The 26022-nt window shown below is 40.5% G+C and overlaps 1 long non-coding RNA gene and 1 pseudogene across 1 annotated transcript in view; one reads left to right on the forward strand and one right to left on the reverse strand.

Moving 5' to 3' along the window:
* The window catches only part of LOC139002292 (uncharacterized), a 118792-nt gene that overhangs the window by 32745 nt on the left and 60025 nt on the right, over positions 1-26022 (reverse strand). The window lies entirely within an intron of this gene.
* LOC139002289 (small ribosomal subunit protein eS27-like) lies at positions 15097-15349 on the forward strand (annotated as a pseudogene).

Consider the following 26022-nt stretch of genomic DNA (forward strand, 5'->3'; position numbering starts at 1 on the left):
GATCCCTGGTGCCAAAGGGAAGCCAGTGCTGGCAGCTGGGGGAAGGAAGGCCTACTCTTGCACGAATTTCGTACATTGGGCCTCTAGTATCTTTATAATAAGACTAGAGGCCTGTTGCACGAAAAGATTTATGCAATAGGCCTTCCCTTCCCCTGGCTGCCAGCACCAGTTATCCTCTGGCACCCGGGACCCAGGCCTTCGCTTCAGCCGGAGCCGCCTTCAAGCCTTCGCTGCTCCAGCCGGAGCTGCCTTCAGTCTTTGCTCCGCCACTTCTCGCCTATGTATGCAAATTAACCACCATTTTTGTTGGTGGTTAATTTGCATATCTCGCTGATTAGCCAATGGGAGACGTAGTGAAGGTATAGTCAATTACCATCTTTTTCTATTATTAGATAGGAGGATATCTGTACACTCTATTGTGTGCCCAGCTAATTCATTGTGGTAGTCCAATTGTGGTAGATTGCTGGCCTTGGTTGAGATGCTCAATGGATATTACTGATACCAAGGAAAGGAGGAAGGTTTAAGAGAAAATCTGATGCCATTTACCCAGGCTAACTGTATCCTGTTGAATTTCAAAATAAGCACACCAGACATTTATTTGACTAGCTTTTCTGTAGTTTGTTTTAAGCAAACATACAAAATTAACATAAGTATCAAAATATGGGCACATTACAAGGGCATCAATTCTTCAAACGTTCTCATAACACCTTTTTCATTCATTGTATCTTTTTGTAAAGTAATCTCCAGAAACTCTACTGGTATATGCTTTAATTTCTTTGGAAGCATTTTTTAAAAAATATATTTTATTGATTTTTTACAGAGAGGAATGGAGAGGAATAGAGAGTTAGAAACATCGATGAGAGAGAAATATCGATCAGCTGCCTCCTGCACACCCCCTACTGGGGATATGCCCGAAACCAAGGTACATGCCCTTGACCGGAATCGAACCTGGGACCTTTCAGTCTGCAGGCCTATGCTCTATCCACTGAGCCAAACTGGTTAGGGCTGGAAGCATTTTTGAGATTATGAAATTTTCCTATTCTTCTGCTAGGCTAATGGAAACTGTTTCAGAAATGACTTTCTGGGGCTTTAAGTCTATTTTTTTTCCTCCACTACGAGTGTCAGTCCCAACTTCATTTCCCTACCTCTGCCCTTCCTAGCATCTCTGATAGATCCTTCTGCAGGCCCAGACTCACCTGATTTTCCAGTTAGATCTGAATCAGGTAAGATGTGTAGCCATGCATATCTTCTGCCTCCATCTAGAGATACTTTGGTTCAAATCACCATCCCCAAACTACTTATTTCCTCTTGGAAAATGTCATATGAGATCTCATTTTCTATATAGAATAATCAATGAATGGTTGAATAAATAACCCATCATTAGTTCATTTATTCAACACATATTTATTGTGCAATTACCATGGGCAAGACATTGTGCTTGGAAGTGGGGATATAAAAATGAATATGCCATGGCACATAGTCAAGCATTTGGCAGTCTTCTTAAAGGAGTTACAGTGTCGCGTGTGTCTCCTAAGGCACAAGTGAGGCTCACCTGATGCAAATTACCTCCCTCATACCAATAAGGCCTTGAATGGCCTCTTGGTTCACAACAAATATTCCACACTAATTTTTCTTGCTTTTTTTTTTTTTTTAAACAAACACACACATGACACTTATCATGTGCCAGGCACTGTTACAAGAATTTTACAATTATTCATTAATCAGTCCTTAGTCAACTCTAAGAGGTAGGTTCTATTGTTATTCTTCCTTTATGATGAGGAAACTGAGGCACAGAGAAATTAAATAAATTGCCTAGTTCCACAGAGCTAGCAAGAGGTGAGGTTAGGATTTGAACCCAGATAGACTGTGTGCTTAACCACACATTAAGAACCTGGACTAAAGGAAGAGAGAGAGTGCCAGAGTCCATTCATTGTCTTCACTAGCTGAGTTTAAACAGAGACCCCCAAAAGCTAGTAACCTTTGAAGTCCTAGCAAAGGTCAGAACTGCACCACCCAGTTAATCTAGGAACCACCCAGTTAATTTAGGTAATAATAGCTGAAGCATCCCCACCTTAGTTCCCTTAATTCCCATTTATTATTATGTAAATCCTTGCTGATGGGCTAGTCTGCCTGTTAATGGGGTCACCTGCCTAAGGGCTATGCTATGAGTGCATCCCAGATCAATAAAAGCTTGGTGAGACCTAAGCACAGAGAGGAAGTCCTTCGGGACTTGTCCGCCTGGTCCCCCAATATTGCAAAATTATCTCGTGTCTTTTTCTCTCATTTGCTGTGCAGCTCCACTTTCAGATACCAAACCCTACTCCACGCAGAACGTGGAGGGAGTGTTAATCGACAAGAGAGCACTGATGAATTTCATATTTAGTAATAAATGGGAGAGGAAAGAAGACAGACTTTACCAGTATGAGGCTTGATAGACTTGGAATCAGGGCCAGCTCTGCCATTAGCTGGCTTCCAAACTTAGGTGAGTACCTACTCTCTCTAAGCATCAGTTTCCACCTGTCCAAAATATGGCACTGACTAATGATCTGAAAGGTCCTTTGAAGCTCTGTAGTTCTTTTAAACAGCATATTGAGAATTAAAGCTCTTCCCAGAAAAAATAAAATAGGTTCTTTTTAATTCATGGAACTATTACAGGGATCCTATGTGTGCAATAATACGATCTACTCTTAAAATTCATTGTGTTTTAGACTTTTATTTATAACTAGAGGCCCAGTGCATAAAATTCATGCATGGGCAGGGGAGTCCCTTAGACCAGCCTGCACCCTCTCCAATCCAGGACCCCTTGGGGGATGTCCAACTGCCTCTCACAATCCGGGACCACTGGCTCCTAACCACTCACCTGCCTGCTTGCCCCTAACCACCTCTGTCTGCCTCATTGCCCCTAACCTCCTCTGCCTGTCTGCCTCTTGCCCCTAACTGTTCCCATGCTGGCCTGATTGCCCCTAACTGCCTCTGCTTCGCTCCATACCCAGGACCCGGACTTCCCTTCCTCTGGCAGGCCGCAGGCACCCAGGACTCGGGCCAGCTTCGCCTGGGCCGGCTGCAGCCACAGGGGGCCATGGGGCAGGTAGCTTGTCCCTCTCCTGGGCCGCAGGCACAGGCACAGCCACTGGCACCCAGGACCATGAGGCGGGCGGCTTGTCCCTCTCCTGGGCCACAGCCTGGCTGGTCCCCATTCCTCTCTTGTGAGCTCAGTTGTGCCTGTCTCATCCCCATTCCTCTCTCCGCAGTGTTGAGTGTCTGAGCCATTACAGCATGATGGCGTGAGGGCATGATGACCATTTGCATATTAGCTCTTTATTATATAGGACTAGAGGCCTGGTGCACAAATATCTGTGCACTCGGGGGGAAGAGGGGGGTGCCTCAGCCTGGCCTGTGCCCTCTCGCAGTCTGGGACCCCTTGGGAGATAACGACCTGCTGGCTTAGGCCTGCTCCTGGGTGGCAGAGGGCAGGCCCAATCCCTAGGTGCAGCCCCTGGTAGGGCTCAGAGCAGGGCTGATTTGGGAGTTGGAGCGCCGCCCCCTGTCATGCACAGAGCAGAGCGGATTGGGAGGTTGCGATGCCACCCCTAGTCACGCTCAGGGTACGGCCGATTGGGGGGTGGGGCACCGCCCCCTGTTACATTCAAGGCAGGGTGGATAGGGAGGTTGTGGCACCACCCCCTGTCACACACAGAGCAGGGCCCATCAGGGGGTTGGGGCGCTGCCCCCTGTCAGGCACAGAGCAGGGCCCATCAGTGGGGTTGGGGCTCCGTACCCTGTCATGCACAGAGCAGGGCCAATCAGGGGGTTGGGGAGCTCCCCTCTGTCACTCACAGAGTAGGGCCGATAGGGGAGTTAGGGCACCGCCGCCTGTCATACACACAGCAGGGCGGATCAGGGTGTTGGGGCACCGCCCTCTATCACCCACAGATCAGGGCTGATTTGGGGGTTGGGGCGCCGCCACTGTCACACTCAGGGCAGAGCCAATGGGGAGGTTATGGCTCTACCCCATCACACACAGAGCAGGGCCGGTGTAGGGGGCGGGAGGTTGGGGCACCACCCTCTATCACCCACAGAGCAGGGCTGATCAGGGGGTTGGGGTGCCGCCACTCTCACACTCAGGCCAGGGCCAATGGGGAGGTTATGGCTCTACCCCATCACAGAGCAGGGCCTGTGGGGGGTGGGGAGGTTGGGGCACTGCACCCTGTCACACACAGAGCCACAGGGCGATCAGGGGGTTTGGGCGCTGCCCCCTGTCACGCTGATACGGTGCCAGGAGGCCTCTCGGCTCCGCTGATTCCAGTGCTGGGAGGCATATTACCCTTTTACTATATAGGATAGAGGCCTGGGGGCCGGCTGGTTTGCCCTGAAGGGTGTCCTGGATCAGGGTGGGGGTCCCCACTGGGGTGCCTGGCATGCCTGGGTGAGGTGATGATGGCTGTTTGCAGCTGGTCACACACCCTTCAGGGTGGGGGTCCCCACTGGGGTGCCTGGCCAGTCTGGGTGAGGGGCTGAGGGCTGCTTTCAGTTTGGCAGTTGACTGAAGCTCCCAACCGCTCCTTTTTTTCTTTTTTATTCTGGGCCAGCTTTAGCTCTGGCTCTAGCTCTGAGGCTTCTGCTGCTGAAAACAGGCATCTGGTTTGTTTCGGTTCTATAATTGAAACAATGTATAACTCCAGCTCTGAGATCCCGGGCCTGCTGAAATCTGGTTTCTGGGGTTTTGTTTAGCTTCTTATTTGCAACATAGTACATAGTTTCTTAGAGTTGCAGCTCAGAGGCCTGCAAGTCAGGCGGAGAACGTTGGAGTCTGCAGTCACTGAAGCAAGCAAGCCTCATGTTCGCTTCCAGCTGCCTGGCTGCTGGCCGCCATCTTGGCTGACAGTTCATTTGCATAAGGATATGCTGATTAGCCAATGGGAAGGGTAGCGGTCATACGCTAATTACCATGTTTCTCTTTTATTAGTGTAGATTATATAGGATAGGATGATATGAACTGACACCTAAGTCTAGAATAATTACAGTGGACCTCAAGAAGGAATGTATCTGCCAAGAAGGACTCCTCATGGTTAACTGAAAACAAATGCATTACTAGAATCTAGCAGCCATTGCAGAGGACCCTCACACATGCTGCATTTCAGGAAAAAGCTGCAGATGAACCTTCAGCCTCTTTTACTGTGCTCCAGCTGTCAACTCTTATAAAGAAGTTCCTGGTATCATCTTTCAACCAATGGACCAAGACCTGCTCAGACCACTCTGAACTATGCAGCTATATTCTCATTTGCTGACCAATCAGAGCAGCTCCATTATGACCAATCAGAATGCTCAAAGATAATATGATGCTATATGAACCAATCATGTTGTGCAAATTTGGATTCCTCATTTGCATGAAAGTGGAGCAATTAAGAACCAGGTTGGGAACTTTTGTTACAAAAGCAGCCTCCCCTTTGTCTTTGAGGAACATACTTTTGGTTTCCAGAGGAGGCTGTTTCCCCAGTTTACAAACTGTTCTCTTGAATAAAGTTTCTCCTCTTTCTGAATCCCAGATTTGGGATTCTAGTTGATATTAGATTGGTGGCAGCAAACTTCTGTTGATGAGCATTACACCAGACTAAATTTATTTTTAACTGAGTCACCCATCACAACTCTGGATTCCTCATTTGCACGCAAGTGGAGAAAATGAGGTATGAAAATTCTAAGTCTCTAGAGTCTTTATAAAAACTAGCTTGAAAATATTATAATACATATTTAGTTCTTGGACAATAAGTAAAACTTAAAAGCCTAATCCATCATTTGGGTTACTCTCTAGACTTAAAACACACACACACACACACACACTAACTCTGAAGTGGGTAGAAAAGAAGAGTGAGTTACAATTCTATGACTTTTATGCTTACATGCAAATTGCACATGCATATCTAGGCGTTGGTGTAAAACTCAGGTTTAAGTGATGGGAAATGATTTATCTATTTACTTGGTTCATAAAGGCTCAGTGCATCTAGGCAATCAATCTAACTCTTTGCAGAAAGACATGTTATTTGACATTTTTACTACAAAACCTTCTATGTCCTCAATATGCTATCTCTGATTATTCTTAAATACAATCTCAGTTGGCAGAAAAGATCACTATACCAGGACTCTTAAAAGCTTCAGAGAAGCACTTCACTAGATTCTAAAGCACTCAAGCCATATCTCCAAAGCACAGGCAAACCTCCAGTGTCTCCTTTAAAAATTGCTCACAGCCCAGCTACTGTTGGGGCCATAAAAGGCATAGGCTCAGGACCACAGAGTTAAGACCAAAATGAGTTATTTATTCTGCTAATTCCACAAGGAATAGTTTCCATATTATCAATATCTCTAAAGCCGCATAAAATAACATGGTTCTGTCAACATCAACTTCAAATAAACACTCCAAACCTAAAATTCCCAGCAACAGAAAGTCAGTTTTTCTTTGACATAGAGCTGGGACTTGTCATTTCCAACACAACATTAATCATGTCGAGTATTTCTAAGCAATCCAGAAGGTTCATGCCATATACTAATTTATCAATAGTTTTTCCCAATTTGTACATGACAAGCCTTTTATGTAGGAGTAAGACATTTAGCCAGTGAGTAAATCCAGCTGAACACACAGCATCTCAAACTATACAAGAGTTTTGTTATCTACTTGTAATCATGAAAATGTTCTTTGACTTTTCAAGAGAGTCAAATGCTCGTGATGGTGATTAAAATAGAGAGGCTCATAAACTTTCCAAAAATGAAATAGTTTCTGACCAGAAAAAATAATTTTTGGAGAAATTTCATGCCATAGAAAATTATTATATTGTATATACTGAAAATTTTAAAATGTAGCTATTGCAAATGTGAACTATCTATTGTCATTGGCAAATGGCAAATGATAGGGAACACTGCTAACTATTGGTTAAATCAACTATACTATAGTAAGATAGTATATAATAAGATCACAATGTAGGTGAAATTACTTAGTCTATTGTGAATCACTTCACAAATAAAAAAAACTAAGAGCTACGTAGAAAAAAATGCTAAGATGTATCATTATTTAATGACGCTGGAGTGTAATAAAATAGACCACTTCTGTAACCCTTTGAGAAAAGAAGGAGTTATAGTTATATTTTGCCTCTATGTCACTCATGTTTCCACAAGTTTCCAAAAAGAAATTTTGTTTTTGGACAAACTACATTAGAAGCAAAAGGAAACGAAAAGACAGAGACAGAAAAAACAGAGTAAGGTAAAGAGGAGAGAGATAACTTAAAGAGCTAAAAGGTTTATATATTGCATGTACCTAATTGTGGGAAAGTGGAACTATAAAAAAACCCACTTTATAGTCTCATAATGTGCTTGTTGTCTTTTTCAGTAAAATGATGGGAGTTTTATGTTTGTTATGCGCTATTTAAATAGTAGAGTAAAATTCTCTTCTGAAGATATGTTTAAGAGAGACAAGTGTGTTTTGCTGCTTTTATTAATCAAATTCTAACTAGCTTGCAATTTTATTACTTTAACATGTGTTCCAAAATCTTGTTGAGTAAGTTTAAATCTACTGATAACTTCAACATCTCGATATCAAAAGCCTATGTTTTTATTTCTAAAGATGCATTACTTTCTTTAATGAGATGCAAGAAATGTATTTTAGCATTACAGATATTCAGAACTGGAAGAAGCTTTCTATGTCACTCAGTTTGATCTTCAGTTGAAATTATGAATTATCTCTGAATTGTCCCAGGCCAGTGGGAACCCAGGTGCTCTTTGAACACTTTCCATGATAGGGAATCTTACTACTTCAGGAGATCTTCAGTTAAATTTCAAAGAGTTCTGGTAGATTCTTTTTTAAAATTCATATATTCACTTTAAATTTTTCTGATCTCCACTGCTTAGACATATTTCTCCATATGGAGAAGCAAAGAATAAATCTAATCCCACTTCCACATGAAAACTCCATAAATGCTAAGGAAAGCACTTTGAAGAGACTCTAGTCTAGCACATAATATCCATTCAATAAACATAAGCTATTATTACTTTTATAATCAAAACCCTAAAAACGTTTTTTCTCAAACTTCCCATATCTAGTTTCTTTAAAATCCCCCTTGTTTAGAATGTTTTAAAGACCTCTCTCAGCCTCAACTTCAAACCATGCTCAGGACACTCAAATTCTTTTCATAGAAGTTGAGAATCTGACCTAATATGACAGGATGCCATGATGCTATCTTCATCTTTTCACCATTTTTGTTTGTTTACAAAGAGAGCTCACTTCAACTCAATAAAACAAATATTTATTGAGTGTCTACTCTACAGATGACTCAATACAATCTGAAGTTTCCTACCAGGTGGTTCTGAGAAAATTATCACACAGGTTTTCCTTTGCTCTTTTACAATCATTATATATAGTAGCGGTCACCAACCGGTGGTCCGTGAGGTCCGAAAGGTTGGCAACTGCTGATATATAGAACTGTTTATCCATTACCAATATTCAAATCTATGTTTATGCTTAATATTAATTAGTTCATTAAAAATTGATACTATTCATTGGATTTATTTAAGAAAACCTGACTATATTGGTATTAGTATTATATTATAAATATGCTAGAGGCCCACTGCACAAAAATCATACATGGGAAGGGTCCCTAGCAGCTGCCAGCTGCTACACGGGGCCTTCCTTTGTTCTGCGCCATTCCCTGGTGATCAGCACATGTCATAGCAAGTGATCGAACTCCTGGTCGGTCAAACTCCTGAGGGGACACTTTGCCTATTAGGCTTTTATGTATATGTATAGCTATAAAATACAAATGCTTGTTTTTTAATAGGCTAAGTCCTAATACAATCAAATTCTATAAAAAATATTTCAGGCTTCATTCTAATAATCCTCTAAGAAGATTTCAAGAATCTAAGAATATTCAAGATAATACAATTCTAGTATAAAGAGAAAACTGGAGGAGTCCTGTAAAGCATTTCAAAGAATTTTTACTATAGAATATGAACATAATATAGGCTCTTTGCTTTAACTTTAGGCAAATAAATTCTTGAGCTCCAAATATTTAACTTAGGCTTCATTATCATTATTATCTTCAGATTGTATTTTAAAATATTTACTAGGGGGATTTCCAACCAAAAGCAGTGGTAAAAAAACAACATAGTGGTGAAAAGATATTTCTACTCAATTCTCCTCTACAAAACAGAATGAAAAACCACCCTCCTCCAAAAAAAGAAAAAAAAAGGGAACAAGACTCCATATTTAATGAAGCTAATACAGTGAGTTTTGTACTGAAGACAGTAGAATGACAAGAGCAAACTCATATCTCTGTTGTTAAATTAATTAAACAAGGAGGCTATTAGAAGGAGCTGGCCTACAAAAGCAAACCAGTATCTAAGCCTGTAAATGCCTCCAGGTTAGTAAATGGATACTTAAGAACAATTAATCACAAACAGACAACAAGGATTTAAGCTACAGTCAATCTATAATTTTCTTTATTGGCGCTTGTTGGTGAAGCACTCCTGACCACTTCTGGTTTGGGGCTGTTAATTTGAACCACTTTGGAAAATACCAGCTGGTTCCACCACATACAGACTAACATTTCTGTTCCCACTCACATCAGAACCTATAGGTTTTAGCTAAAACAGAGTATAGATTTTAAAAAATAATAATAACTATGTTACATATAATACTTATATATATATATGTATATATATATATATATATATCCTCAAGCATTCATATTACTAAACAAGAGCCAAAATAAATAATTAATAATGCAACCCAAGAAGTTAAAAAAGAAAACAAATTGATTTAATTTAATGGGTTAAAAAGAAGAAAAGCAGTGCATTGATAAATAAATCCAAAAGCTAGTGTTTCCAATAAAATAGATACCCACTCCCATCTAATCAAGAAAAAAAATTGCTATAACACAAATATTCAAAATGAAACCTAGGAGAGAAATAGTCAAAATATGGGAAAATTGTATGAATTATTAGAGAATGATTTGCTCAGCTCTATGCAAATATGTTTTAAAATCCAGCCGAAACTGGTTTGGCTCAGTGGGTAGAGCATCGGCCTGCGGACTGAAAGGTCCCGGGTTCGATTCCGGTCAGGGGCATGTGCCTGGGTTGCGGGCACATCCCCAGTGGGAGATGTGCAGGAGGCAGCTGATCGATGTTTCTCTCTCATCGATATTTCTAACTCTTTATCTCTCTCCCTTCCTCTCTGTAAAAAATCAATAAAATATATTTAAAATAAATAAATAAAAATAAATAAATAAATAAATAAAATCCAGATAAAATAGGCAATTTCACTTCTTTTTCCTTTTATTCCTATAATTCATTCCACTTTCCCTTATCCCTTAGGGATACAATCTATTTGGTTTAATGTTTATACTTCTTGTTTGTAGTATATGTCTTTACAAAATGTGAGTCGATGTTGCATTTATTTGTTGCATCAATTTATTTCTAACACATGTATATAGTATTGTATCATACATCTCCCTTCAGTTACTTGTGGGGTTTTTTTAAGCACCAACGTTTCTAAGATCCATCCATATTGCTCTGTGTAAAACTGACCTGTACTTTTCATTGCTATATGTGTATATCCACCACACTTTATGTATCCCCTCTTCCAGTTATGACCATCCAGATTACCTCCAACTCACCACCCACACAGCTAATACTATAATAAATAGTGTCACATATCCACTTTTAAAGTTCTTATTTCCTTCATATACAACAGGCACTTATCTATATATATAAAAGCCTAAGTGACCAAATGACCGGAACAACTGGTTGACCAGTCACTATAGCGCGCACTGACCACCAAAGGGCAGACACTCAATGCAGGAGCGACCCCTGGTGGTCAGTGCACTCCCACAGCCAACCTCCCCCGGTCCCTCCCCTGACCCGGCAGGCCCTGTCCAGCAGGCCCTGGCCGGCAGCCAGCAGCCAGTAGCTGGCAGGCCCCAGCCAGCCTGGCCCTGATCAGGACTGGGCAAGACAGCTCCAATAGGCCCCGATTGCTGGCCAGGTCGAGGGATCCCACCCATGCACGAATTTCATGCACTGGGCCTCTAGTAAATATATAATATATTTAGGTTTATGTTACCGTTACTAGAACAACTTTTTGGTAACTACATAGTCAGATTTGTCAAACTCTAAAAGCAAGATTGGCCCAACAATTCTAATGTTGAGAATTTATCTTACAAAAAGATACCTTGATATATGTATAAGGATGTTCACTCACATTCTTTTTTAGAAAAAAACTATAGGGTGAAAATTTTACATGCTCTTCAATAAGGAACTAATTAAATTATCATTTATCCATACAGTCAAATATACAACAGCTATATAATAGGAATGAAGTGCTGATATGATCTCCAAGATGAGTTGATCCATAAAAAATAAGATATAAGTATATTACATATGTAAATAGATTCTATTTGCGTATACATATGAAACTGTGATTAGTCATTACTTCTGCACAGTGAGAGCACAGTTTTCATTTGTAGTTTTGTTTGTTTTCCATTCCTTTACCATTATATTTAACCCATTTATGAGTCTGACTTAATGGCTTTTATGTCAAATTCTCTCTGGGACAAATCAATTTTAAAATATGGAATCTGTATCTATCAATTTGTCTCTTACCCCTCACCTTTCTAGGCTGGGCATATACCCTCTAACCCCAATGCCTACCACCACCAATAACAGAATATATCAGCCCAGTTACCTCAGGTCTACTATCTCTCTCTCCCCACTCCCTTCTGTCCCCTCTTTTCATTATACTTTTTATTAATTTGAGCATTAACTGGGAAATGGCATACTATATACAGTGACTTTTGGGGTTCTGATATGCACTGGACATGGAAGGAAAGGAGGAGATAAATGCCTCACCACAACAGCTTCCTCTTTACTGTCATCTATCAGCGAACCCAGAACTGGTGATGGTGTAGTATTTCCCTTTGAAAAAAATTGCCAGTTATGGACTTATGTACACCATAAACTCATCATTAATTATTCTAAGCTCTTAACATGCTTTTCATCTGAGCTTTTAAAGTTCTTCAAGATAGGTATTATTATCCTGTCTATAAAGATAGAAATACTGTGCCATACACAATTAAATGTCTTGTTGAAGGATTCATAGCAAGTCCAGTGAGAGCTAGAAATCATATTCATGTCGTCAGATTTCGTTTTCTCTACCACAGTGACCAGAGAATCAATATCACTTTTCACCTTTACAGGACTATTATTTCTAATCCCTTACTGTATCTCTCTTTTATTCAAGATTTTAAAAGTCTATAAATAACCTTTTTATTTTAAATACACCTAAAAACCCTGGGGTAGTTCTCTATACAAAGCCCAGAGACAACTGCCCTTGTGAGCAGACAATAAATGAGGAAAAGGAAGAAGTTGATTTAATTGCCATCTCAGTCACTGAATTACAGTATCATCTTGAACAATCGATTCCGTCTGCATGCACTAACTTCTCAGCTGTTAGATTTTGGATACAATTTCACTTCCCTTAGGGAAGTAAGAGCTACTGAGATAATTTCTTTAAAATCCTTGGAGCTCAATAATACTAAATGAAAAGAAAAAACAGGTGGCCATCTACATCATTCTATTATTCTATTAGAGTTAGGGCCTCAGAAATTTGTATTGCCTCAGGAAGTTCTCTTCCTCAGCAATCCCTCTGATTTATTGTCACACAGGATGTTTGCTATGTCAAGAAATCTAGAGAACAGAGCAGAAAAATAAAGTACATACAATCATGCTTCAATAATCCAGGGTTCTGTCTCTGGATAACCCACTACCAGCAGTGTAACTTTAGGTGGGTAATTTACTTTCCATGTCCCAGTTCCTTCATCTGAAAAATGGGGTAAAAACTAATACCCTAATCATAGGATTGTGGGATTAAATTAGTTAGTACATGTAAATAACTTAGAAAAATGTCCAGGGCATTATAAGAACTAAATAAATGTTAACCATTTTTAGCATTTTTGTTATTGATATTATTAATTATAACATATTTCCCCTCTAATAAAAGAGCAATATGCAAATTAACCATCACTCCATCACAAAGATGGTGGTGGCCACGAAGCTGGAGTGAGCAGGAGGCTTGGGTTGCCCCCGGCGATGGAGGAAGCCAAGCTTCCCACCTGCCCTGGCTGGTCCTCAGCTCCACTCAAGGATATAAAGTTTCAATTAGAGAAGATAAATAAATCCCAGATACCTGCTGAAAAAAAAGAAGAAAAAAAGGACAGGCTGGGAGCTTGGGTTGCTGGGGGGCGTGGCCAGCCTGAAAACGGCCATCAGCCCCTCACCCAGGCTGGCCAGGCAAACCCCGGGACCCCCCTACCCTGAAGGGGCTGTGGACAGCCTGAAAACAACCCTTAGCTCCTCACCCAGGCTGGCCAGGCACCCCCATAGAGACCCCCACCCTGAAGGGGGTGTAGCCAGCCTGAAAACCACCCTCAGCCCCTCACCCAGGCTGGCCACACCCCCATGGGGTGAGGATCCCCGCTGGGGGGCTTGGCCAGCCTGAAAACGGCCCTCAGCCCCTCACCCAAGCTGGCCAGGCACCCCAGCGGGACCCCCACCCCGATCCGGAACACCCTTCAGGGCAAACCAGCTGGCCCCCACCTCTATCCTATATAATACAAGGGTAATATGCAAATTGACCCTAACAGCAGAAGGACTGGGAATGACTGGTCACTATGACACACACTGACCACCAGGGGGCAGACACTTCATGCAGGAGCTGCCCCCCGGTGGTCAGTGTGCTCCCACAGGGAGAGCTCTGCTCAGCCACAAGCCAGGCTAATGGCTGCCAGCACAGCAGTGGTGGCGGGAGCCTCTCCCACCTCCTCAACAGCACTAAGGATATTTGACTGCAGCTTAAGCCTGCTCCCTGCTGGCAAGTGGACATCCCCTGAGGGCTCCCGGGCTGCTAGAGGGATATCTGACTGCTATCTTAGGCCCGGTCCCCCAGGGAGCGGGCCTAAGCCAGCAGGTGGACATCTCCCGAGGGGTCCCAGTCTGCGAGAGGGCACAGGCTGGGCTGAGGGACACCCCTCCCAAACGCACAAATTTTTGTGCACCAGGCCTCTAGTATAATATAATATATACTATATAATATTATTACATAAAATGTAGATATGTCTAAATCTCACAAATGACTCAAACATTCTACCAACTGGAGATTTGAATTGAAATGCTATTTTAGTTATATCAAGGATCAACAATTTTTTGAAAAAAGACAGATAATAAATATTTTTGGCTTTGTAGGTCTCACAGTCTCCCTCACAACTACTCAGTGTTCAACTCCCTTGTTGTAGCTTGAAAGCAACCGTGAAAAGACTTAAACAAATGGTTATGACTATGTTCCAATAAAACTTTATTTACAAAAAAGAGACCACAGTTTGACAACTCCTAAAATAAATCAAGAAATCTTTCAAAGTCACTGTTTTTATTTAGTTAAGTAAACTGAAACCTTAATAAGGAAATTACTCCTCCTGCCAAAAGACATGAGATAAAACATATTACCCATTACCATGCCCCAGATATCACCTCAAGGCAAGATGATGATGCTCCTACAGGACAGAGTGCTCAGATTAGAAAGCAAAGCCATATCACTGGGCACAGAAAGAGATGCCACTCCCAGGGCAATGAGTGGCATTCATTTGGCAAAGGACTGGAAAGAGCAACCATCTTAGAGAATATGGTTAATAAAGCTTGGGTACATAAAGCGAACATTAACCATTTATAGATGTGGAGACAGAAATTACTGAAAATACTAAGAAAGGCTTTACTTAAAAGGAAGCAATACCCCAGTACACACTGACATGGGACAGGAGTGAGGGGGAAGACACATTATAATCAAGTATCAGCATGACATGGGACATGCCAAATGAAAAGAAATCAAGGCCAGGCCAGAACGAAGAATTAGTCTTATAGTTACTGAAAAGTTTTCACCCCCTCAGCTTCCTAGTGAAAAAAAAATTAAAAATTAAGGTCAGAATTCCTTTGTATATCACTTGCAGTGATAATGCTTGGCTCAAGACATTATTCTAGCCTTTCCAGCAGTGACAACCTCCCCACGACAATATGCTTCTCGCTAAGGATCTTCTCCATCCCTCTCCAGAAGAGAAGAGGAAGCACAAGAAGAAGCACCTGGTGCAGAGCCCCAATTCCTACTTCATGGATGTAAAATACCCAGGATGCTATGAAATCACCACCACGTTTAGCCAATTGCACAAACAGCAGTTTTGTGTGTTGTTGCTCCCCTGTTCTCTGTCAGCCAACAGGAGGAAAAACAAAGCTTACAGAAGGATGCTCCTTCAGAAGGAAGCAGCACTAAAAGCACTTCAAATCAAGATGAGTGGGAAACCATCAAAGACATTTTGGATTTTTTTTTTTAAAAAAAGATATTATTCTACCCTTGAGATAACAGAGATATTGAAATAATTTCTTTGAAATCATGTAGCTCAAATGGACCCCGTGAAAATAAGGTATAGGGGTCCCCTTGCATTATCTCATTACTAATTTAAGGCTTGGTCAATTTGTTGTGCATCAAGATATTTTCATCCTAAGCATTAAATATTTATTGTATTGAATCCCTTAGGATGAAAGGTTTTTTTCAGAGAGGAATTTCAGGAAGAAGATAGTATGAAAAATGACTGGACCATAGTTTCACAAGGACAGAAACTATAATGTTCTTTACCACTAATGCACATTGTCTGACCTTGAGACACTCGAATGGATGTTGAATGAATGAATGCAAGTTCATAGCATATAATCATATTTAAAATGGCTACATATTGTTGCTATTTTTATGCTGTAGGATAGGTTCAGTCATTCTTAATCTATTCAACAGCTTCACACAGCTCTATAAAAATTCTCCTCCAGATATTATCTTTATTAATGGCTAGATGAACCTTACGTAACTACCAGATGAGTAAAATATATTGCACAGTGACCATTAATAACAAGCCTTATTTCTCTCTATAGCTGTTCTGCATTAACATATGAACATACATAGGTATATATAGATGTACATACATACGTAAATACCTCCAAATTTTTGTCTTATCCAGGGAAAAGGTTTAAAAAAACCATAAAATTTTCCATTTGAGAGAGCTTTGGATTAACAATGTATATAGCAGATTTCAAAATTAGATTCATGAAGTTAGTCTCTTTGACTTGGAGCCAAATTAAATTGTGTCCTTATTCACAGGACACAATTATATGCATAGTAATCAGACAGTATTAAATACTGTAGGTTTCTCATGAGACATTGAAAAAGGAGAAAATAAATCACAGCAATTGGTTCTCCTATGATGCCAAATTGATAGTCACTCTTTTTGAAAACCATCAGCTAAAGCAGAGTATGCATGCATTTTATATAATATAGGTATTAGATATGTACAATCATATATATTATAAACTTATACATTTATTATACATGATTATAAAATCTAGATTTTACTTCTATGTAGTAAATGTATCTGTATATCTGTATTGGATAATTTAGGAGATCTTTCATTTCAGCTCTGATTATTAAGTTAGCAAAAAGTCTTAAACTGGGCCAGTCCTCTACAATGTTTTGGCTACATAACACTATATTTCTAGAAAGAGAAATATTATCATCTTCATGATTAATTTATCTATGATACCTTTTTATTTTCATGAAATAAGACTAAATGTTTCCATTGGTCCTGTGTTTACTACAGATGCTATTTTGCCATATTCAACTAGACTTTTTTTATGCCATTTCCCGTTCTGAGGATTTTCAGATATAATGTAGACTTTTAGAGAAATGAATAGCCTGCAGTGCTTTGCAAAGTTATAATTGCATCAAGGAGTTCATAAACTAAAAGCCTAATGAAATTATTGCCATGTAATTCTCTGTGGGTTGTTTTATAGCCTGTAATGCTATATTTGGTATGTGTTTTAAAATAATCAAAACAGCCTGGCCTTTGTGGCTCAGTTGTTTGAGCATTTACCCATGCACCAAGAGGTCGCTGGTTTGATTCTGGGTCAGGGCACATGCCTGGTTTCAGGCTTGATCCCCAGTAGGGGGCATACAGGAGGCAGCCTATCGATGTTTCTCTCATTGATGTTTTTATCTCCCTTCCTCTCTCTCTAAAAATCATTAAAAACATTTTTTAAAATAATCAAGGCAGCAGTAGAACAACAATAAACAAGTCTTCACCTAAGCTGTTCTAGCATAATCATAATTTCTATTTAAATAGATATAACTTTATTGAAAGTGAGACAGAGGAATGAGTCTCACAAGAAAGGAAAAAATTTTAAGGCACAAGGGGCTTCTTAGACATCTTTCTTCCTAGTTTTCTAAAAGTTATGTGTAAGGCATTTAGAATGGTTAATTTATTATTAGCTCATGAGGATATTGTAAAGAAAATGAGATTATGGTTAAGTGGAAGAGCTTACAGTTTTCAAGAAACATGTATACACACACACACACACACACACACACACACATACATACATATACATAAAGCTTGGTCGACAGTTATTTATAAGTTAAAATTTTGAAAAATGAAGATTTTCCAAACATGCTTTTTGACAAAGGAAAGCAAAAACAAAACTTTATCATTATTAACATCCACTGGAAATGTTCCCAAGCATGAGGTGCCAAGAGGGGTGATTGGAAAGTCTGGGTCTGTTGCGATTAAGAATGCAGAACCAGACTATGATTTTTAAATCTGGCTCTACCACTTTTGACCTGTGTGGGGGCAACAGTATACCTAACTATAGTAGGATGAGCTAGATTAGCACCCAGTAACAATTGAACCTCAAACTCAAGCCATTTACACAACAACTTTTACTTCTCACCCATACAAAGCTACTATAAGTTCCCACAGACCTCCAGGGCAACCCTGATCCTTCAGTTGGCCCAACATTTCAGGCTGCTTGAATCTTATGCCATCTTCATATTGATAAGGGCCTTTATGCCATATAGGGAAAGAGAAAGCATGGAGAATCCAAGCATCATCTCTTACAAGCTTTTATCTTTTATTTGATGACAATATTGATTTTAAAAAAAAAAAATATTTTTATTGATTTCAGAGAGGAAGGAAGAAGGAGAGAGAGAAAGAAACATCAATGATGAGAGAGAATCATTGATCGGCTGTCTCCTGCACACACCCCGACTTGGGAACAAGGCCATAACCCAACCGGGGCATATGCCCTGACATATGCTCTGACCTGGAATCAAACTGTGACCTCCTGGTTCATAGGTCAACACTCAACCACTGAGCAATAGCAATATCAGCTGGGTGACAATATTGATTATTGTGAAACAGGCAGAAAAGAAAATTAAGATGAAGTTAACCCAAACTGTTTAAATATTTTATTGTGAAGCAAGATGGCGGCGATATAGGCAGACGCGTCCCAGGTCTTGTCCCGGAGCAAACGGAGTAAGCAGCTGAAACTAATAACACCCACCCCGAATTGGCAAATTTACTCAGCTGGTGAGACGGCTTGCAGCCTGGAAGGGCAGACCTCCCCTGGAAAGGTTAAAAACCAGGGATCTGGGCAGGAAAGTTTGCCAGACCTGAGCCCAGAGGGTCGGAGGGAGACCGCATGGCAGACAGCCGCGTCTCTTGGGACAGACACAGACCCTGACCAGGGTAAGGAGTTCCGCGGGTTTGCTGGCGCCAGGAGATTTGAGATTTGGATTTTGTGATTGCGGAGAACTGAGACTAAAGGGGGCATCCTGAGGAACTGATCAGACCGTGCAGTGCCCATAAGAGAGGAGCGTTTCCCAGACCATGCAGTGCTGGTAAGAGGAGCGTTTCCCAGACCGGTAAGAGGAGCGTTTCCGCGGCCGGCCGGCGTTTGTCTGTTTCTTTGTTTTCACTGAACCCTGCTCATAGGACAGTTCGGATACAGACACTCACCTGTGCTGAAGAGAGGGTGAAGGTGCAGACGAGGGGAATCTGGGGAGAGGCTGAGGAAAGAGGGGGAGCCGGAGGAGGTGGCAGCGAATTGAGTGCTGAGACCCCCCTGGGCCCAGGACTGGGGCAGCCATTCCTCCAGAGGATGGAATTCCTTCCCCCAGCCCCCCAGGCAAGGAGCACAGCCACACCCAGATTCCACCCTGTATGAGATAAAGGACTAAAACAAGCTGATTAGTCCCTGGGAGTTACCAGGGTCTGGCCTATAGAGGGATTTTCAGTCCCACCAACAACACAGAGCAGGGTAAGGATTAAAAAAGGATAGAGAAGCTGTATAGCCTCAGAGGCCAACCCAAAAACACTGCCACCCAGAGGTTGAGCCACAAACTGACTCTTAGGGGAATACAAATTAAGGCAGACTGGATCACAAATACGGCCTGCTTTAAAATCAGGACTGTGATTTACAACACGGAGGAACAGTGTAATGCAGGCAACACTCTCCTAAATACCTGGCAGGACCAAGGCGAACCAGGCTGAAGAGTAGAAGAACCGAAAGACCATCACTACTGCAAATTTTTTCTTTTTCTTTTTCTTTTTAATTTTTTCACCTTTTTACTAAGAAACCAATTTTTTTTTTCTCTTTTTCTTCTTTTTCCATCACCTGATTTTACCCTTTCAATTACCACATTTTTATTTTTAACCAGTATTATTACTCCTACCATTTTACCATTTTTTAAAGTGCCATTTTATTTTCTCTTTATTTTCTTTTGGGATTAGTGTTCTCCATTCTATTTTCATCGTTCCTTTAGCATTAATTTTCCCTATCTCAATTCCACCTCTTTGCTAAAACCCTCTTCCTTACTTTTCCCCTTTTGGTGTCCTGTTTCTCTTACCCTATTCCTGCTCCAGACTTTCCCAATTCCCTCTTTTTACCCCCTGTCTAATTCCACCCTACTTATATATCCTATTTCCAATCTACTGCTCTAAATCCTTATACACCTATTCTTTATCCTTCTTCACTTTCCAACCATTTTTTTTTTCTCTCTTATCTTTCTATTGTTTTCTTGATTGTTGAATATATTGGGCTTTTTTTTTTTTTTTTTTTTTTTTTTTTTTTAATTTGTTTGTTTGTTTTGTTTTGTGTTTTTTCTTCTTTTTTAGGACTGGTTGTGAGGTTGTTTTTCTTTTTCTTTTTCTTTTTCTTTTTTTTTTCTGCTGGTTTTTCCCTTCCCTCCCCCACCCCACCCCAGCTATTTTTGTGCTTCTGTTTTCCCTTACCCCTCTGGATATTATTGGTGGTTTGTAGTTTGCATTCATCTCCAGGGATCTGTTGCTGGAATTTGTTGAGATTAGTGGCAGTTCTATTGGAGTTTGCTCCTCATACGGGGAGTCTCTTCCCCACTTCTACTTCATTCTCTTTTTTCGCTCTCTTTTTTCCCCCCTCTTTTTTCCCAATTCTATTTTTGCACTCCTTTTTTGTTTGTTTTTTTCTTATTTTTCTTTTCTGTTCTCTCTTTTATCTTCTTCTCTTCTTTCTCCCTTATCCCCTAATTCTCTTAATTCGGGTGGTCACCTTTATTTGGAGTTATTAATATTGTGAATATACTTGTGTTCAGTGCCTGGTACGTTGTGCCTTGCTCTGTTGTATTTTGTGCCTTTAAATCAACGCAGCAGATCCAAGCAACAGCAGCCCCCTGATCACCACAGCCTCCTGATCACCACAGCCTCCTGATCACCACACCCTCTGTCTGTGGAACAGCAACTGTACGTGAAGCCTCCCCCCACCAGCCAGAAGAGCCAACACAGCTGTGAACAACACCCACCAGAGGAGCTGCTGCCAACTGGAAAGCAGCTGCTACCGCAAACGTCTGAGCAGCAACCACAACCCAAGGAGCCCCTGCCACCCAGGGAGCAGCCACTGAACACCTCAACATCTACATATGTCAGCGAGATCAAACATGGGTAGGCAAAGAAACCCCCAAAGGAAAGAAAAGGAGGACTCGCCAGAAAAGCAGCTAAGTGAGACAGAGATATGCAACATGACGGAAAAAGAATTCAGAATAAGGTTCCTAGAGTACATGCACCACATGTTCAAGAAGCAAGAAGAAACAGATGAAAAACTCAACTACTTATGCAAGAAGCTAGAAGAAACAGATGAAAAAATCAACAACTTAAGTAAGTCCCAAGAAGAAATGAAGAGTGACATAGCTTCAATAAAAAACTCCATTGAAAGTATCAACAGTAGACTGGGAGAAGCGGAGGACCGAATTAGTGAATTAGAAGACAAGGAAGCAAAACACACTCAAACTGTACGGCAAATGGAGAAAAAAATTAAAAGACAGGAGGAGAGCCTAAGGGAGCTTTGGGACAACATGAAACGAAACAACATACGAATAATAGGGGTGCCAGAACAACAGAAAGATGAACATGGATTAGAAAACCTATTCGAAGAAATAATATCAGAAAACTTCCCTGAGGTGGGGAAGAAAAAAGTCACACAAGCCCAGAGAGTCCCAAACAAGGTGAACCCGAAAAGACCCACACCAAGACACATCATAATTACCATGGCAAATGTTCAGGATAAAGAGAGAATCTTACAGGCTGCAAGAGAGAGACGGAAAGTAACATACAAGGGATCTCCCATTAGATTATCAAATGATTTCTCAACAGAAACACATCAGGCCAGAAAAGAATGGACGGAAATCTACAAAGTGATGCAAAGCAAAGGACTGAATCCAAGAATACTCTATCCAGCAAGGCTATCATTCAAAATTGAAGGGGAAATAAGAAGCTTCACAGACAAAAAAGGGCTAAGGGAGTTTATCACCACCAAGCCAGCCATGCAAGAAATGCTAAAGGGACTGGTGTAAAAAGAAGAAATATCAAGCTCAGAAAGAAAACAGCCACACACACACACACAAAAAGAAATGGCTACAAACAAATACCTTTCAATAATAACTTTAAATGTAAATGGACTAAATGCTCCAACCAAAAGACATCGAGTGGCTGAATGGATAAAACATGACCCATACATCTGCTGTCTACAAGAGACCCACCTCATTAGAAGGGACTCACACAGACTGAAAGTGAAGGGATGGAAAAATATCTTTCACGCAAATGGAAAGGAAAAGAAAGCTGGGGTAGCAATACTTATATCTGACAAAGTACATCTCAAAGTGAAGGCCATAACCAGAGATAAGGAAGGCCACTTCATAATACTAAAGGGATCAATACAACAAGAAGATATAACCCTGGTAAACATATATGCACCCATTGCAGGAGCACCCACATACATAAGAAAACTTCTGGAAGATATCAGGGGAGAGATCGACAACAATACAATCATAGTAGGGGACTTTAATACACCACTGACATCACTGGATAAATCCGCTAGACAAAAACTCAGCAAAGAAACAGCAATCCTAAATGACTCACTAGATCAGATGGACTTAATTGACATCTTCAGAACACTTCACCCCACAGCTGCGGAATATACATTCCTCTCAGGTGCTCATGGGACATATTCAAAAATAGACCACATATTGGGTCACAAGCAAAGTCTCCACAAATTCAAGAAGATTGAAATCATAAAAAGCTTCTTCACAGACCACGATGACATAATGTTAGAAATAAACTACAATAAAAACAACCCAAAATACTCAAACACTTGGAAGCTGAATAGCATGTTATTAAATATTGATTGGGTTACCGATGACATCAAAGAAGAAATTAAAAACATCCTGGACACTAATGACAATGAAAACACAACAATCCAAAACCTCTGGGACACAATGAAAGCAGTCCTGAGAGGGAAGTTTATAGCTCTACAGGCCTATCTCAAAAAACAAGAAAAAATGGTAGTCAATCATCTAACTCTACAACTCAAAGAATTAGAAAGAGAGCAACAAGAAAACCCCAGAGTGAGCAGAAGGAAGGAGATAATAAAGATTAGAGCAGAAATCAATGAAATAGAGACCAAAAAAACAATACAGAAAATCAATGAAACCAAGAGCTGGTTCTTTGAAAGGATAAACAAGATTGACAAACCCCTAGCCAGGCTCACCAAGAAGCAAAGAGAGAGGTCCCAAATAAACCAAATCAGAAATGATAGAGGCGAAATAACAACAGACCCCACAGAAATACAAATGATTGTTAAACAATACTACGAGCAACTCTACTCCAACAAACTGGACAACCTGGAGGAAATGGACAAATTCCTAGAAAAATACAACATTCCAAAACTCAATCAGGAAGAATCTAAAAACCTCAATAGGCCAATAACTATGGAAGAAATTGAAGCAGTCATCAGAAAGCTTCCAGCAAACAAAAGCCCAGGGCCAGACGGCTTCACAGGGGAGTTCTACCAAACATTCAAGGAAGAACTAAAACCTACCCTCCTCAGACTACTACAAAAAATTCAAGAGGAAGGAACGCTTCCAAGCTCATTCTATGAAGCCAGCATCACCCTAATACCAAAACCAGGTAAAGACATCACAATGAAAGAGAATTACAGGCCAATATCCCTCATGAACATAGATGCCAAAATCCTCAACAAAATCTTAGCAAATCGGATCCAGCAGTACATCAGAAGGATCATACACCATGACCAAGTAGGATTCATCCCAGAGATGCAAGGATGGTACAACATCCGTAAATCAATAAATGTGATACATCACATAAACAAATTGAAAGAAAAAAACCACATGGTCATATCAATTGATGCAGAAAAAGCATTCGACAAAATCCAACACCCATTTTTGATAAAAACTCTCAGAAAGGTGGGAATAGAAGGATCATACCTCAACATAATAAAAGCCATATATGACAGGCCCACTGCCAACATCATACTCAATGGACAAAAACTAACACCATTTCCCCTAAGAACAGGAACAAGACAGGGATGCCCACTCTCACCACTCCTGTTCAACATAGTACTGGAAGTATTAGCCATTGCAATTAGGCAAGAAGAAGGAATAAAAGGCATCCAAATTGGAAAAGAGGAAGTAAAACTGTCCTTATTTGCAGATGACATGATATTATACATACAAAACCCTAGAGACTCCATCAAAAAGCTACTAGACTTAATACATGAATTTGGCAATGTAGCAGGATACAAAATTAACCCCAAGAAATCTGAGGCATTTCTATACACCAACAGTGAACTTTCAGAAAGGGAGATCAGAAAAACAATCCCATTTACCATCGCACCAAAAAAATTAAGATACCTAGGAATAAACTTAACTAAAGAGGTTAAAGACCTCTACTCAGAAAACTACAGGACGTTGAAAAAAGAGATAGAGGAAGACATAAACAGATGGAAGAACATACCATGTTCTTGGATTGGTAGAATCAACATCATTAAAATGTCCATACTACCCAAAGCAATCTATACATTCAACGCACTTCCCATTAAAATACCAATGGCCTTCTTCAAAGATCTAGAACGAACTCTCCAAAAATTCATCTGGAATAAAAAAAGACCCCGAATAGCTGCAACGATCCTGAGAAAGAACAAAGTAGGTGGGATCTCAATGCCAGATATCAAGCTGTATTACAAAGCCACTGTTCTCAAAACTGCCTGGTACTGGCACAAGAACAGACATATAGATCAGTGGAATAGAATAGAGAGTCCAGAAATTAGCCCGAACCAATATGCTCAATTAATTTTTGACAAAGGAGGCATGAACATACAATGGAGCCAAGATAGTCTCTTCAATAAATGGTGTTGGGAAAATTGGACAGACATATGCAAGAAAATGAAACTAGACCACCAACTTACACCATACACAAGAATAAACTCAAAATGGATAAAGGACTTAAATGTACGACAGGAAACCATAAAAATTCTAGAAGAATACAAAGGCAACAAAATCTCAGACATATGCCAAAACAATTTCTTCACTGATACAGCTCCTAGGGCAGTTGAAACTAAAGAGAAACTGAACAAATGGGACTACATCAAAATAAAAAGCTTCTGCACAGCAAAAGAAACCATCAACAAAACAACAAGAAAACCCACCTCGTGGGAAAACATATTTGCCAACGTCATATCGGATAAGGGCTTAATCTCCAAAATTTATAGGGAACTCATACAACTTAACAAAAAGAAGATAAACAATCCAATCAAAAAATGGGCAAAGGATCTAAATAGACACCTTCCAAAAGAGGACATTCAGAAAGCCAAGAGACATATGAAAACATGCTCAAAGTCACTAATCATCCGAGAGATGCAAATCAAAACAACAATGAGGTACCATCTCACACCTGTCAGAATGGCCATCATCAACAAATCAACAAACGACAAGTGCTGGAGAGGATGTGGAGAAAAAGGAACACTTGTGCACTGCTGGTGGGAATGCAGACTGGTGCAGCCACTATGGAAGGCAGTATGGAGGTTCCTCAAAAAATTGGAAATGGAACTCCCATTTGACCCTGTGATCCCACTACTAGGAATATATCCCAAGAAACCAGAAACACCTATCAGAAAGGATATATGCACCCAGATGTTCATAGCAGCACAATTCACCATAGCTAAGATCTGGAAACAGCCTAAGTGCCCATCAGTAGATGAATGGATTAGAAAACTGTGGTACATCTACACGATGGAATACTATGCTGCTGTTAAAAAGAAGGAACTCCTACCATTTGCAACATCATGGATGGAACTGGAGAGCATTATGCTAAGTGAAACAAGCCAGTCAATGAAGGAAAAATACCACATGATCTCACTCATTCATGGATAATAAAGACCATTACAAACTTTTGAACAATAATAGATACAGAGGCAGAGCTGCCTCAAACTGATTGTCAAACTGCAGTGGGAAGGCCAGAGAGAGTTGGGGGGCAGGAGGGAGGGGAGTAAGAGATCAACCGAAGGACTTGTATGCATGCATATAAGCATAACTAATGGACATAAGACACTGGGGGGTAAGGGAGGGGAGTGGTTTGTCAAGGGCGGGGGGGGGAAAAAGGATACTTATGTAATACCCTTTGTAATACTTTAAGAGGAAAATAAAAAAAAAAAAAAATAATAATAATAATAATAAACAAAAAAAAAATAAAAATAAATAAATAAATAAATATTTTATTGTCCCTTTAGAACTTGAAAGGG

The sequence above is a fragment of the Myotis yumanensis genome, unplaced genomic scaffold, assembly GCF_028538775.1.
Source record: "Myotis yumanensis isolate MYYU_CA2020_CCGP unplaced genomic scaffold, mMyoYum1.0.hap1 SCAF_2, whole genome shotgun sequence".
NCBI lineage: Eukaryota > Metazoa > Chordata > Mammalia > Chiroptera > Vespertilionidae > Myotis > Myotis yumanensis.